Here is a 16,250-nt window from a genome sequence, read left to right as displayed (position 1 = left end):
ATTCCTTTATACTAAAGCTTTAGACTAACATTGCATGATTCCTGGAATTCTCATTAAGAATTTTGATACCTTTATTTTCTTTTTCCACTTAATTTTCGAAAATCCAAAAAAATTACAAAACCATAAAAAACCAAAAATATTTTAATGTTTCTTGTTTGAGTCTAGTGTTTCATGTTAAGTTTGGTGTCAATTGCATGTTTCTGTTCTCTTTGCATTTTTCGAATTCATGCATTTATCTTCATTAATCTTCAAGTTGTTCTTGATGATTTCATTGCTCTGATCTTTAAATTCTCTTGACTTGAGTGTTTTGTTGTTTCTCATATGCATTCTCATTTTGTTAGTGTCAGTAGTATACAAACTGCTAAGTTTGGTGTCTTGCATGCATTGTTATTTGATTTTAGTTACATTTTGATTATTCATCATTATTAAAAATCCAAAAATATTTTTAATTTGTGTCTTTTCAAGTCAATAATACAGAGAATTGAAGATTCAGAACATACTGCAGAGGAATTACACAGAAAAAGATGGGCGTTCAAAACGCCCAGTAAGGAAGGTAAACTGGCGTTTAAACGCCAGCCAGGGTGTCTGGCTGGGCGTTTAACGCCCAAAAGGGTAGTGGTTTGGGCGTTAAACGCCAGAATGTGTACCATTCTGGGCGTTTAACGCCAGGATGGCACAAGAGGGAAGATTTTGTTTTCAAATCAAATTTTTTTAAGTTTTCAAAATCAAATCTTTTTCAAATCATATCTTTTCAATCAAATCTTTTTCAAAATCAATTTCTTTCTATTTTCAAAGATACTTGCTAACAATTAGTGATTTGATTCAACATTTCAAGTATGTTGCCTTTTCTGTTGAGAAAGGTTTAATGTTTGAATCATATCTTTTCTTGTTAGCCAAGTCATTAATTTTTAAAATCAAATCTTTCTAAAATGTTTTTCAAATCATATCTTCTCAATCACATCTTTTTAAAACCAATCATATCTTTTTAATCACATCTTTTTCAAAATAGTTTTCAATCAAATCTTTTTAATTTCTAATTTCAAAATCTTTTTCAAAAATCATTTTTTTACTTAGTTTTCGAAAATTAAATACTATTTTTCAAAATGTTTTTAAAATCTTTTACTTAATTTTCGAAAACTTCTTTCCCTCTTCTCATATCCTTCTATTTATGGACTAACACTATTCCTCAATGAACAATTCGAACTCCATCTCTCTTGATAAGTTCGAATTCTTCTACTTCTGCCTTCTATTTTTCTTTTCCTTTGACATCTCAAGGAATCTCTATACTGTGACATAGAGGATTCCATATTTTCTTGTTCTCTTCTCTTTCATATGAGCAGGAGCAAAGACAAAAGCATTCTTGTTGAGGCTGATTCTGAACCTGAAAGGACCTTGAAGCGAAAGCTAAGAAAAGCTAAGGCACAATTTTCTGTAGAGGACCTAACAGAAATCTTCAAAGGAGAAGAAACCATGGCAGCCGAAAACAACAACAATGCCAACAATGCAAGGAAGGTGCTGGGTGACTTTACTGCACCTACTCCCGACTTCTATGGGAGAAGCATCTCTATCCCTGCCATTGGAGCAAACAACTTTGAGCTTAAGCCTCAATTAGTTTCTCTAATGCAACAGAATTGCAAGTTCCATGGACTTTCATTGGAAGATCCTCATCAGTTTTTAGCTGAATTCTTGCAAATCTGTGACACTGTCAAGACTAATGGGGTTGACCCTGAGGTCTACAGACTTATGCTATTCCCTTTTGCCGTAAGAGATAGAGCTAGGGTATGGTTGGAATCACAACCTAAAGAAAGCCTGAACTCTTGGGAAAAGCTAGTCAATGCCTTCTTGGCAAAGTTCTTTCCACCTCAAAAATTGAGTAAGCTTAGAGTGGAAGTCCAAACCTTCAGACAGAAGGAAGGAGAATCCCTCTATGAAGCTTGGGAAAGATACAAACAATTGATCAGAAAGTGTCCCTCTGACATGCTTTCTGAATGGAGCATCATAGGTATTTTCTATGATGGTCTGTCTGAACTGTCCAAGATGTCTTTGGATAGCTCTGCTGGAGGATCTCTTCATCTGAAGAAGATGCCTACTGAAGCTCAAGAGCTCATTGAAATGGTTTCAAATAACCAATTCATGTACACTTCTGAAAGGAATCCTGTGAACAATGGGACGAATCAGAAGAAAGGAGTTCTTGAGATTGATACTCTGAATGCCATATTAGCTCAGAACAAAATATTGACCCAGCAAGTCAATATGATTTCTCAAAGTCTGTCTGGAATGCAAAATGCACCAGGCAGTACTAAGGAAGCTTCATCTGAAGAAGAAGCTTATGATCCTGAGAACCCTTCAATGGAAGAGGTGAATTACATGGGAGAACCCTATGGAAACACCTATAATTCTTCATGGAGAAATCATCCAAATCTCTCATGGAAGGATCAACAGAGACCTGAACAAGGTTTCAACAACAATAATGGTGGAAGAAACAGGTTTAGCAATGGCAAGCCTTTTCCATCATCTTCTCAGCAACAGACAGAGAGTTCTAAGCAGAACACCTCTGACTTAGCAACCATGGTCTCTGATTTAATCAAAACCACTCAAAGTTTCATGACTGAAACAAGATCCTCCATTAGAAATTTGGAGGCACAAGTGGGTCAGCTGAGCAAGAAAATTACTGAACTCCCTCCTAGTACTCTTCCAAGCAATACAGAAGAAAATCCAAGAGGAGAGTGCAAGGCTATCAACATGGCCGAATTTGGAGAGGAGGAAGAGGCAGTGAACGCCACTGAGGAAGACCTCAATAGACGTCCACTGGCCTCCAATGAGTTCCCTAATGAGGAACCATGGGAATCTGAGGCTCACACTAAGACCATAGAGATTCCATTAGATTTACTTCTGCCATTCATGAGCTCTGATGAGTATTCTTCCTCTGAAGAGGATGAATATGTCACTGAAGAGCAAGTTGCTAAATATCTTGGAGCAATCATGAAGCTAAATGACACGTTATTTGGTAATGAGACTTGGGAGGATGAACCACCTTTGTTCACCAAAGAACTGGATGACTTGTCTAGGCAGAAATTACCTCAAAAGAGACAGGATCCTGGGAAGTTTTCAATACCTTGTACCATAGGCACCATAACCTTTAAGAAGGCTCTGTGTGATTTAGGGTCAAGTGTAAACCTCATGCCTCTCTCTGTAATGGAGAAGCTAGGGATCTTTGAGGTGCAAGCTGCAAAAATCACACTAGAGATGGCAGACAATTCAAGAAAACAAGCTTATGGACTTGTAGAGGATGTTTTGGTAAAAGTTGAAGACCATTACATCCCTGCTGATTTTATAGTCCTAGAGACTAGGAAGTGCATGGATGAATCCATCATCCTTGGCAAACCCTTCCTAGCCACAGCAAAGGCTGTGATTGATGTTGACAGAGGTGAATTGATCATTCAAGTGAATGAAGAATCCCTTGTGTTTAAGGCTCAAGGATATCCCTCTGTAACCATGGAGAGGAAGCATGAAGAGCTTCTTTCAAAACAGAGTCAAACAGAGCCCCCACAGTCAAACTCTAAGTTTGGTGTTGGGAGGCCACAATCAAATTCTAAGTTTGGTGTTGAACTCCCACATTCAAACTCTAAGTTTGGTGTTGGGAGGTTCCAACATTGCTCTGAGCATCTTTGAGGCTCCATGAGAGCCCACTGTTAAGCTGCTGACATTAAAGAAGCGCTTGTTGGGAGGCAACCCAATGTTATATTTTATCTATTTTCCTTTGTTATTTTATGTTTTTCGTAGGTTGATGATCATGAGAAGTCACAAAATCAATTGAAAAAGCAAAAACAGAAAGAAAAATAGCACACCCTGGAGGAGAACTTGCTGGCGTTTAAACGCCAGTAAGGCTAGCAGATGGGCGTTTAATGCCCAGTCTGGCACCATTCTGGGCGTTTAACGCCAGAAAGGGGCACCAGACTGGCGTTAAACACCAGAAAAGGGCAAGAGCTTGGCATTAAATGCCAGAAATGGGCACCAGCCCGGCGTTTAACGCCAGAATTGGCATAGGGAGCAATCTTGCTCGTCACTTGGTGCAGGGATGACTTTTCCTTGACACCTCAGGATCTGTGGACCCCACAGGATCCCCACCTACCCCACTACTCTCTCTCTTCTTCGTCCACTCACCAATCACCTCAACACCTCTTCCCCAAAGACCTTTCACCTATCAAATCCCATCTTTCTCTTCACCACTCACATCTATCCTTCATAAAACCCCACCTACCTCACCATTCAAATTCAAACCACTTTCCCACCCAAAACCTACCCATACATAGCCGAACCCTACCCCTCTCTCCACTCCTATATAAACCCATCTTCACTCCTTCATTTTCACACACCCTAAACACTACTTCTCCCCCTTTGGCCGAACCACAAAGCCATTCCCTTCTCCTTCATTTCTTCTTCTTCTACTCTCTTCTTTCTTCTTTTGCTCGAGGACGAGCAAACCTTTTAAGTTTGGTGTGGTAAAAGCATTGTTTTTTGTTTTTCTATAACCATTTATGGCATCCAAGGCCGGAGAAACCTCTAGAAAAAGGAAAGGGAAGGCAAAAGCTTTTGCCTCCGAGTCATGGGAGATGAAGAGATTCATCTCAAGGGTGCACCAAGACCACTTCTATGAAGTTGTGGCCCTGAAGAAGATGATCCCCGAGGTCCCTTTCAAACTCAAAAAGAGTGAATATCCGGAGATCCGACATGAGATCTGAAGAAGAGGTTGGGAAGTTCTTACCAACCCCATTCAACAAGTCGGAATCTTAATGGTTCAAGAGTTCTATGCCAATGCATGGATGATCTAGCCATAAACTTGATAGCTACGATTTTAGGAAATTGCACGATCGGCAAAAATTCCTTCCGGCAAGTGCACCGATTATCGTCAAGTAAAAACTCACAATAGAGTGAGGTCGAATCCCACAAGGATTGGTTGAGTGAGCAATTCGGATTAGAAGTGTGTTCTAGTTGAGCGGAATCAAGATTTAGATGAGAATTGCGGAATGTAAAATTGCATGAATTAAAGAGCGAGAAACTAAATTGCTGAAATTAAATGGGATGGGGGTGATTGCATGAATTTAATTGCAGAATGTAAAGAGAAAGTGTAGATCAGAAATGGGGAATTCATTGGGTTTCAGGAGATATTGAGATCTCCGAATCAACACATCTTTATCCCTTCCTCAACCAATGCATTCATTGAATTTTGCTTGGCAATCTTCTATGATTGGATCCCAATCCCTTGGCTCACCAATTCTCTCTAAAAACAAACAGATTCCCAATCCCTTGGTTTAAATGTTCATAAGAAGAGATGATGCTCGATCTCTGATTATACCACACAGTTTCATGAACCACAATTTGGTAGGATTACATGTCACAATATCCATCCAAACCCCAATCCAATTCACTGTGAGAAAGCTTCTTTAGCATGAATCCTCCATTCCTTTCCCAAGGTTCCGAAGGATTCCAATTATGGATAGTTTCTTTCCCAAGACAACTAACCAATGGAATTAGATCGAGAAGCTTTCTAACAAAATTCAAGAGAAAAGATTGAAGAAGAAGATAAAAACTATTATTGATTCATTGAATTACAATAGATCTCCCTAACCCAATGAAAGGGGTTTAGTGAGTCATAGCTCCGAATTCAAAACTAGAAAAATTGATGAAAAATTCTCAAGTGTAAAAGTATCTCTAACTAACTCAATTCTGTCCTATTTATACACTTTCTAAATTGAGCTTCTGTTGTGTTTCTTGGGCTTTGAGGCCTTTCCCTGATTTCCTTTTGCCTTGGGTTTATGGTCCATAATCCTGATGAGGCTGTGATCCAATTCTGTAACATTCATTGAGCATACTTAGTGATAATCAAGTAATGACACATGACTCAACAAATTGAAATTCCAGACTCATCAATTCTTCAGGCCCAATCCCATAAACCATGATATTCAATTGGGTTTCATACCATAATACGTTTAAGTTAATGTTTGGTGCTCAAATGCTAACTTAAACTTCAATATATTTGGCCCAGAAACCCTTTCAAAAAGTGGCGTTTAAGTTGCAGTTTAAGCTTAAACTGCAACTTAAACGTTGGACACTCCTGGAGGTGGTATAATTCAAGCACGTTTAAGCTTCAGTTTAAGGGTAAACTGAAGCTTAAACTTGGAAATGGAAGAAAGCAACTACGGAGTGTGGAATGGTCGAACACGTTTAAGCTTCAGTTTAAGGTTAAACTGAAGCTTAAACGTGGAAATGAAGAAAGCAACCCTGGAGGCAAATTGTGGTCGAACACGTTTAAGCTCCAGTTTAAGGTTAAACTGGAGCTTAAACGTGGGAATGAAGAAAGTAGCCCAGGAGTGTGAATGTCGAACACGTTTAAGCTCCAGTTTAAGCTTAAACTGGAGCTTAAACGTGGAAATGCTCCCTGGTGCTATTCTCCTTCTGGCGTTTAACTTCCAGTTTAAGGTTAAACTGGAGGTTAAACGCCAGTTTCAGCATTTCTCAACTTCCATGATTCTGGCGTTTAACTTCCAGTTTAACCTTAAACTGGAGGTTAAACGCCAATTTCAGCTTTGGTGCATTTCTCATTCTGGCGTTTAACTTCCAGTTTAAGGTTAAACTGGAGGTTAAACGCCACCTTCAGCATTATATGGCTTGGCAGTTTAAGCTTAAACTGGAACTTAAACTCCACATGTGATCTTCAAGCTTCCTTTATTGATTTTGTTCTTTCCTTGCCTAGCCTCTTCTTCCCTGAAATCATCCAAACAATTGCATCAAAGTCTTGCAAAATTTCATGAGAAATCTTCCATTCATAGCATTCAAGTAACATAACTAAAAACTCATGGAATTTGCATCAAAATTATACTGTTTGGATGATTCATTACTTTGTTGTTCATTTAACCATTCTTGGTTACTTTAAGCTCAAGAAAATGCATAAAACAACTAAAACTAACAGAAAAATGCTAGTGAAACTAGCCTAAGATGCCTTGGCATCACAACACCAAACTTAATACTTGCTTGTCCCTAAGCAAGTCCTGAGTTATTTGAGAAGAAAGTATGAAACAGAAAGCAATTACATTGGCTATATTAGCAAGCATTTGAAGTTCATCAGAAGGGTTTTATGCAGAAAGTTGCAGCATCACTTTTTCATTCTTATCAGGTAAAATTATCACTTTTTCATTGCATCCATCAAACACTGCTATGGCCTCTTGTTATTCTTATGTCCTTGGCACTTTTCCTTTCTTTGTTTTTTTTCTTTTTCTTAGAGCTTCTTTGCTCCTTGTTTGCTCAGTGTCATGTGTTGCACAAGCCTTTGGCATTTTCTTTTTCTTATCAGTGCATTACACATATCCACTACAGGCATTTTAGTTCACATTTCTTCTTGAGACATTGGTGCCCAGCACCTCTTTGTGTGACTAAATGTTTTGTATTTAGGTTGCTCTTGATAATGGACTTTTGGATGATAATCCCGGGTTAGTTAACCCAAGTTACCAAGTGTTGAAACACTCCTCAGAACCTATTCATCCAAGCATATCCTTAATACATAAACACCACAGGCATTTGTCTCAGAAGTTCAAACCATTGGTGCCTAGCTTATTTTCTCAATTTTTTTTCTTGCTTTTTGGTTGCCCTTTTTCAGTGGCTTTTTCTTCTTCTTTTTCTTTCTTTTTCATGGCCAAAGACATTTATTTATCAAGATCCATAGACAGTATTCAACTTCTACACAAAAATGATAATTCTACACTCAATTTCTAGTGATCTGACTAAACAATCAAGCATGCATACCACCACTTAATTCTACTTGATTTGTCACTAATTGAGCCAAGTTACTTTTGTTCAAACTTTTATTTTATTTTTGGAAACAGAACAAGCATGGCAAGCATTTGTTTAAGAAGGTTAAGTTATATCCAAACATCTAGGCATTCACTTTATTCAAAGCAGTAAACAGACACTCATACTAAAAACTTCACATTCCAGAAAGATTCAACAATTACAGTTTAAACCAGAACAAGCATGCTTTTGTTTGCCTTTTAAAGAATTGTCAAGGAACAACACCACCTTGTGAAATTTCTTGTTTTCTCTTTGTTGCCAGGAAACAATTTGATTTCTCCTTCTTCTCCTAGTTGTTGCTTCATGTTTTTTTTTAAGATCCTTGTTTCCTTTCCTGCAAAGAGTGATGAAGTTGCTTGCTTCTCAAGCACTTGAGTGGTTAGCTCAACTATGTATGGGCAAGTGTCTGAGTCTTAAGTTGGTGTGTGAACACCAAACTCAGTCTCCTACTTACTCCTCTGTTCTTTGAATCCTTGAATTCTCCTTGGAATGAAGTTGCTGCTAAGGATTTTAAGCATTTCTGTGATTGCTTAGAATGGTCGTTCCTTTCTTATAATTCAAAGGTTGTTGTGTTCAGTTGATCTTTATGGTGGAACACCAAACTTAGAGTCACACATTCCCCTTTGAATTATTGATCCACGAATTCATTGTTTGGTGTGAAACACCAAACTTAATTCTTTGCAATGCGTAGAAACTACTTCACCTTTTTATTAAAACAAATAAAAGAAACAGCAAAGGGGTATTACCTCAGGTTGGGTTGCCTCCCAACAAGCGCTTCTTTAACGTCACTAGCTTGATGGTTGTCTTCCTCAGTTGAGGTGATATTTAACCTTGTCATTCTCCTCCACATCTCCCAAGTAATGTTTGAGTCTTTGACCATTCACAGTGAAGGTTCGTTGTGACTTTTCTTCCATGATTTCTACTTGTCCATATTGGGAGACCTTGGTGACAAGGAATGGTCCAGACCACCTTGATTTTAGCTTCCCTGGAAATAGCTTCAGCCTAGAATTATAGAGCAATACTTTTTGTCCTTCTTCAAATTTCCTTGGGGCTATGTTGCTGTCATGCTTCTTCTTTGCTCTTTCTTTGTAAATTTTGGCATTCTCATAAGCTTCAGCTCTGAATTCTTCCAACTCTTGAATTTGCAACATCCTTCTTTCTCCAGCAGCTTTGCTGTCCAAGTTCAAGAGTTTCAAGGCCCAGAATGCCTTGTGCTCCAACTCCAGTGGCAAATGGCACGCTTTTCCATATACTAGTTGGTAAGGAGACATTCCAATTGGTGTTTTGAAAGCTGTCCTATATGCCCAAAGAGCATCATCTAGCTTAATCGACCAGTCCTTCCTTGAAGTTCCCACAGTCTTTTTCAGGATTCTTTTGAGTTCCCTATTAGATATTTCGGCTTGCCCACTTGTCTGTGGATGGTATGGTGTGGCTACCTTGTGTTTGACTCCATATTTTAGAAGCAATGCCTCTAATGGTTTGTTGCAGAAGTGGCTTCCTCCATCACTGATGATTGCTCTTGGAACCCCAAAACGGCAAAAAATGTGTTTTCTGACGAAGTTCATGACCACCTTATTATCATTGGTTGGAGTTGCTATTGCTTCAACCCATTTGGAGACATAGTCTACTGCCACAAGAATGTAATTATTTGAGTATGAGGTGGGAAAGGGTCCCATGAAATCTATCCCCCATACATCAAACAATTCAAGTTCCAGAATGAATTGTTGTGGCATTTCATTTTTTCTTGGCAGGTTCCCCGCTTTCTGGCATTCATGGCAGTGCTTCACTAGTTTCTTTGCATCTTTGAAGATAGTGGGCCAATAAAAACCACACTGCAACACCTTAGCTGCTGTTCTTTCTCCTGCAAAATGTCCTCCATAAGTGGAGCCATGGCAGTCCCATAAGACTTCCCTTCCTTCTTCCTCTGATATGCATCTTCTTAGTATGCCATCCGAACATTTTTTGAACAAGTATGGTTCGTCCCAGATGAAGTATTTGGCATCATTTACCAATTTCTTCCTTTGATGCTTGTTAAATTCCAACGGCAAACTCCCAGTGGCCTTGAAGTTTGCTATGTCTGCAAACCAGGGTGCTTTGTGAATTACCATGAGTTGTTCATCAGGAAAGCACTCATTTATATGTGTGCTTTGTGTGCTTCCTTCTTCACATGGTATCCTTGATAAATGGTCTGCCACCTTGTTCTCTACACCTTTCTTGTCTTTGATTTCAATGTCAAATTCCTGCAACAAAAGAACCCATCTAATAAGTCTTGGTTTGGATTCTTGTTTAGCAAGTAAGTATTTTAAAGCTGAATGATCAGTGAAGACAATGACTTTAGATCCAATGAGATATGATCTAAATTTGTCAAATGCAAAGACTATTGCCAAGAGTTCTTTTTTAGTGGTTGTGTAATTCCTTTGGTTATCATTCAAGACTTTACTGGCATAATAAATCACATGTACCAAATTGTCTTTCCTTTGTCCTAACACTGCCCCAATAGCAAGGTCTGATGCATCGCACATCAGTTCAAAAGGTAGGTTCCAATCAGGTGGGGCAATGATGGGTGCAGAGGAAAGTTTTTGCTTCAAAATTTCATATGCTAGCATACAATTTTTATCAAATACAAAGGGTGTATCAGAGACAAGTAAGTTACTCAAAGGTTTGGCTATTTTAGAAAAGTCTCTAATAAACCTTCTGTAAAAACCAGCGTGTCCCAAAAAACTCCTAACTGCCTTGACATTACTTGGTGGAGGTAGTTTTTTAATGAGTTCCACCTTAGCTCTGTCCACCTCAATGCCTCTATTAGAGACTTTGTGGCCAAGGACTATTCCTTCTGTGACCATGAAATGACACTTTTCCCAGTTTAATACTAGGTTGGTCTCTTGGCATCTCTTAAGCACCAAGGCAAGGTGGTGTAGGCAGCTAGGAAAAGAATCTCCAAACACAGAAAAATCATCCATGAAAACTTCAATAAACTTTTCGATCATGTCCGAAAAGATGGACAGCATGCACCTTTGGAAAGTGGCAGGTGCATTGCACAATCCAAAGGGCATGCGTCTATAAGCAAAAACTCCATATGGACAAACAAATGATGTTTTCTCTTGATCTCTTGGATCAACTACTATCTGATTATAGCCTGAGTATCCATCCAGAAAGCAATAGTAAGCATGTCCTGCAAGCCTTTCAAGCATCTGATCCATGAATGGGAGTGGAAAATGATCTTTTCTGGTGGCTTCATTTAGCTTCCTGTAGTCTATGCACATCCTCCACCCAGTGACAGTTCTTGTGGGTATAAGTTCGTTCCTCTCATTTGGCACCACAGTTATGCCACCTTTCTTGGGAACTACATGGATGGGACTAACCCATGGGCTATCAGAAATGGGGTAGATTACCCCTGCCTGCCATAACTTCATGACCTCCTTTTGTACCACTTCTTTCATGACGGGATTCAATCTTCTCTGAGCTTGAATGGAGGGTCTAGCATCCTCTTCTAACAAGATTTTATGCATGCATATGGATGAACTTATCCCCTTCAAATCAGCTAGGGTCCATCCAATGGCATCTTGATGAGTTTGTAGCACCTTGATCAATTCTTCTTCCTGTTCTTGGCTCAGGGCAGAGCTAATGATAACAGGATGGCTCTCATCACTACCCAAATATGCATACTTGAGATTAGGGGGCAATGCTTTAAGCTCAGGTTTTGGTGCTTCCTTCTCTTCTTTCACTCTCTTTGGCATGTTTGGCATGGTTGTTTCAGCAGCCTTGATGTCACTAACTTCAATATCCTTGGTGAACTCCTCCTCTGCCACTTCCTTTGTTGTTTCCTCAAAGGTTTCTTGTATTGCAATGTCCACTACATCCACCCTCATGCACTCCTTTAGTGATTCTGATGGATAGCTCATTGCCTTGAATACATTAAACACCAATTTCTCATCATGTAGTCTAAGAGTGAGTTCTCCCTTTTGGACATCTATGATGGCTCCAGCAGTAGCCAGGAAGGGTCTTCCCAGAATTATCGAAGCTTTGGCTTCTTCCTCCATATCTAACACCACAAAATCAGCAGGAAATATAAAATCTCCCACTTTCACCAACAAATCCTCAACTATCCCATGAGGGAATTTAAAAGTTCGATCTGCCAATTGGAGGGCCATTCTTGTTGGTTTGGCTTCCTCAATCTTCATTCTTCTCATCATTGTTAGAGACATCAAATTGATGCTGGCCCCTAAGTCACACAAGGCCTTCTCCACCATGACTTCTCCTATGATGCAGGGGATTTGGAAACTGCCTGGATCCTTCAATTTCTGAGGCAATTTGTGTTGAATAATTGCACTGCATTCTTCAGTTAACAACACAGTTTCCTCATTTCTCCAGCTTCTCTTCTTGGTCATTAATTCCTTTAAAAATTTTGCATAGAGTGGGATTTGCTCTATTGCCTCAGCAAACGGAATGTTGATTTGAAGCTTCTTGAAAATCTCCAAGAATCTGGAGAATTGGCCATCCTTTTCACTTTTCATTAAACGTTGAGGATATGGTGCTTTGGGTGTATAAGGCTTCAGGACCTCTTTTTCTTTTTCTTTTGTTGCAGACCGTGTAAAAGATTGCCCCTGTTCCTTGTCTCTCACATTTTCCTTTGCTTCATCCTCTGTGGTTTCCTTTGAGGTCTCCTTTAGCTTCTTTCCACTTCTGACGGTTATGGCCTTACATTCTTCCCTTGTAATAGCTTTGGCAGCATGAGAAACGCTTGGCCCAGGGTTTTGCTTAGACAAATACCCAATTTGATTCTCTAGCTTCTGGATGGCAGCTCCTTGGTTTTGCAAGTTAGAATTTACTTCTTCCTTAAAGGCTTTCAACTCGGTTATGTCTTGACTCATGGTTGCAAGCATTCCTTCTATCCTGTTTAATTGATCTTGAAATTGTTGGTTCTGATTAGGTTGGGCAGGTTGATTATTTTGGCCATGATATGGTGGTTGGGAGTAAGTGTTTTGTGTGGCTTGGTATGATCTTTGGTTGGAGTTTTGGTATGTGGAATTGTTATGTTGGTTGTGGTTGTAAGGTTTGTGGTTTTGTGGTTGGGTTTGATGGTTTCCCCACCCAAAGTTTAGGTGGTTTTTCCATCCTGGGTTGTAAGTGATGGAATGTGGATCATATGGTTGCCTTTGTTGATTTCCCACATAGTTGACCTATTCCCAATCACCTCCTTCAGTGCTTACTTCCTCTTGATCTTGTGTGTGTATTGCAGCCACTTGATTTGTTTCTAATTTCCTGGTGAGCTCTGCTAGTTGCTTGGCAAACACCTTGTTTTGGGCTAGAATTGTATCAACATGGTTCAGCTCCATGACTCCCTTAGTGTTGTGTCTCTCTGAAGCATAGTAGTACTCATTCTCAGCCACTGTCTCAATCACTTCAATGGCTTCTTCCATAGTCTTTTTCCTATTCAATGAACCTCCTGATGAATGGTCTACAGCCTTCCTTGATTCATAAGAAAGTCCATCATAGAAAATATGCAATTGCACCCAGTCATGGAACATGTCTGGTGGGCATTTCCTTGTCAAATCCTTGAACCTCTCCCATGCCTCGTAGAGAGTCTCACCATCTTGTTGTCTAAAAGTCTGAACCTCAGATTGATGCCTATTGACCTTTTGTGGGGGGTAGAAACGTGCCAGAAACTTGCTTTCCACCTCATCCCAGGTTGTTAGGCTCCCCCTTGGGAATGATTCCAGCCACTTAGCTGCCTTGTCCCTAAGTGAAAATGGGAACAAGAGCAGTTTGTAGGCATCTTCCTGGACTCCATTGGACTTCACAGTGTCGCAAATTCTCAGGAATTTTGTGAGATGTTGGTTTGGATCTTCATTAGCACTCCCACCAAATGAACAATGATCCTCCACCAGTGATATTAGCTGTGGTTTGAGTTCGAAATTGTTGGCCTGAATGGGTGGTTTTTGAATGCTGCTACCACAATTCCCAGAGGTTGGGTTTATGTATGAACCAAGAACTCTCCTCTCAGGAATGGCATTGTTTCCATCAGCCCTCTCATGGTTGTGAACTTCTCTATCCATGTTGAGATCTAGAGCTTCCTCAAAGTTGTCCTCAGATTCTCCTTCAGATTCTTCTTCTCTCAGTACTCTCTTCCCTCTTGCTTCCCTTCTAAGTTTATGAAGGGTCCTCTCTGGTTCGGTATATGGAGGAGTTGTTGTCTCTCCTCTCCTACCTGTCATACAAGAACACACCACAAGCAACAAACAAGTGGAATACTCTTGGTTAATGGAAAAGTATGGTTAGAGCAGTTGAGGAATTAATTCAAATAGTTAGTGGGTCAGTGAGTTAGTTGCCTGAAATGAAAGGCATAAGAAAGAAAAAGCAAATAACAGAGTGCAGAAATTAAAATTCAACAAGTAACTTGAACTAAATTATCAAAACAAGAAAAATGCTCAATCTAGTTAACTTCCAATTTGAGAATTGTCAATCAAAAACCAATCCCCGGCAACGGCGCCATAAACTTGATCTAGCCATAAACTTGATAGCTACGATTTTAGAAAATTGCACGATCGGCAAAAATTCCTTCCGGCAAGTGCACCGGTTATCGTCAAGTAAAAACTCACAATAGAGTGAGGTCGAATCCCACAAGGATTGGTTGAGTGAGCAATTCGGATTAGAAGTGTGTTCTAGTTGAGCGGAATCAAGATTTAGATAAGAATTGCGGAATGTAAAATTGCATGAATTAAAGAGCGAGAAACTAAATTGCTGAAATTAAATGGGATGGGGGTGATTGCATGAATTTAATTGCAGAATGTAAAGAGAAAGTGTAGATCAGAAATGGGGAATTCATTGGGTTTCAGGAGATATTGAGATCTCCGAATCAACACATCTTTATCCCTTCCTCAACCAATGCATTCATTGAATTTTGCTTGGCAATCTTCTATGATTGGATCCCAATCCCTTGGCTCACCAATTCTCTCTAAAAACAAACAGATTCCCAATCCCTTGGTTTAAATGTTCATAAGAAGAGATGATGCTCGATCTCTGATTATACCACACAGTTTTATGAACCATAATTTGGTAGGATTACATGTCACAATATCCATCCAAACCCCAATCCAATTCACTGTGAGAAAGCTTCTCTAGCATGAATCCTTCATTCCTTTCCCAAGGTTCCGAAGGATTCCAATTATGGATAGTTTCTTTCCTAAGACAACTAACCAATGGAATTAGATCGAGAAGCTTTCTAACAAAATTCAAGAGAAAAGATTGAAGAAGAAGATAAAAACTATTATTGATTCATTGAATTACAATAGAGCTCCCTAACCCAATGAAAGGGGTTTAGTGAGTCATAGCTCCGAATTCAAAACTAGAAAAATTGATGAAAAATTCTCAAGTGTAAAAGTATCTCTAACTAACTTAATTCTATCCTATTTATACACTTTCTAAATTGAGCTTCTGTTGTGTTTCTTGGGCTTTGAGGCCTTTCCCTGATTTCCTTTTGCCTTGGGTTTATGGTCCATAATCCTGATGAGGCTGTGATCCAATTCTGTAACATTCATTGAGCATACTTAGTGATAATCAAGTAATGACACATGACTCAACAAATTGAAATTCCAGACTCATCAATTCTTCAGGCCCAATCCCATAAACCATGATATTCAATTGGGTTTCATACCATAATACGTTTAAGTTAATGTTTGGTGCTCAAATGCTAACTTAAACTTCAATATATTTGGCCCAGAAACCCTTTCAAAAAGTGGCGTTTAAGTTGCAGTTTAAGCTTAAACTGCAACTTAAACGTTGGACACTCCTGGAGGTGGTATAATTCAAGCACGTTTAAGCTTCAGTTTAAGGGTAAACTGAAGCTTAAACTTGGAAATGGAAGAAAGCAACTACGGAGTGTGGAATGGTCGAACACGTTTAAGCTTCAGTTTAAGGTTAAACTGAAGCTTAAACGTGGAAATGAAGAAAGCAACCCTGGAGGCAAATTGTGGTCGAACACGTTTAAGCTCCAGTTTAAGGTTAAACTGGAGCTTAAACGTGGGAATGAAGAAAGTAGCCCAGGAGTGTGAATGTCGAACACGTTTAAGCTCCAGTTTAAGCTTAAACTGGAGCTTAAACGTGGAAATGGCTTCCTGGTGCATAATGTGGGTCGAACACGTTTAAGCTCCAGTTTAAGGTTAAACTGGAGCTTAAACGTGGAAATGCTCCTTGGTGCTATTCTCCTTCTGGCGTTTAACTTCCAGTTTAAGGTTAAACTGGAGGTTAAACGCCAGTTTCAGCATTTCTCAACTTCCATGATTCTGGCGTTTAACTTCCAGTTTAACCTTAAACTGGAGGTTAAACGCCAATTTCAGCTTTGGTGCATTTCTCATTCTGGCGTTTAACTTCCAGTTTAAGGTTAAACTGGAGGTTAAACGCCACCT

The 16,250-nt window shown here is 39.4% G+C and overlaps 1 non-coding gene across 1 annotated transcript; it reads left to right on the top strand.

The window, feature by feature from the left end:
- Positions 1–13,371: 13,371 nt before the first annotated feature.
- On the top strand, positions 13,372–13,475 carry LOC112799222 (small nucleolar RNA R71). The gene has a single exon (XR_003200798.1). It is a non-coding gene; the product is annotated as a small nucleolar RNA R71 (small nucleolar RNA).
- Positions 13,476–16,250: the final 2,775 nt, after the last annotated feature.

The sequence above is a fragment of the Arachis hypogaea genome, chromosome 4, assembly GCF_003086295.3.
Source record: "Arachis hypogaea cultivar Tifrunner chromosome 4, arahy.Tifrunner.gnm2.J5K5, whole genome shotgun sequence".
NCBI classification, from domain to species: Eukaryota; Viridiplantae; Streptophyta; class Magnoliopsida; order Fabales; family Fabaceae; genus Arachis; species Arachis hypogaea.
This window is presented reverse-complemented; position numbering and strand designations above follow the sequence as displayed.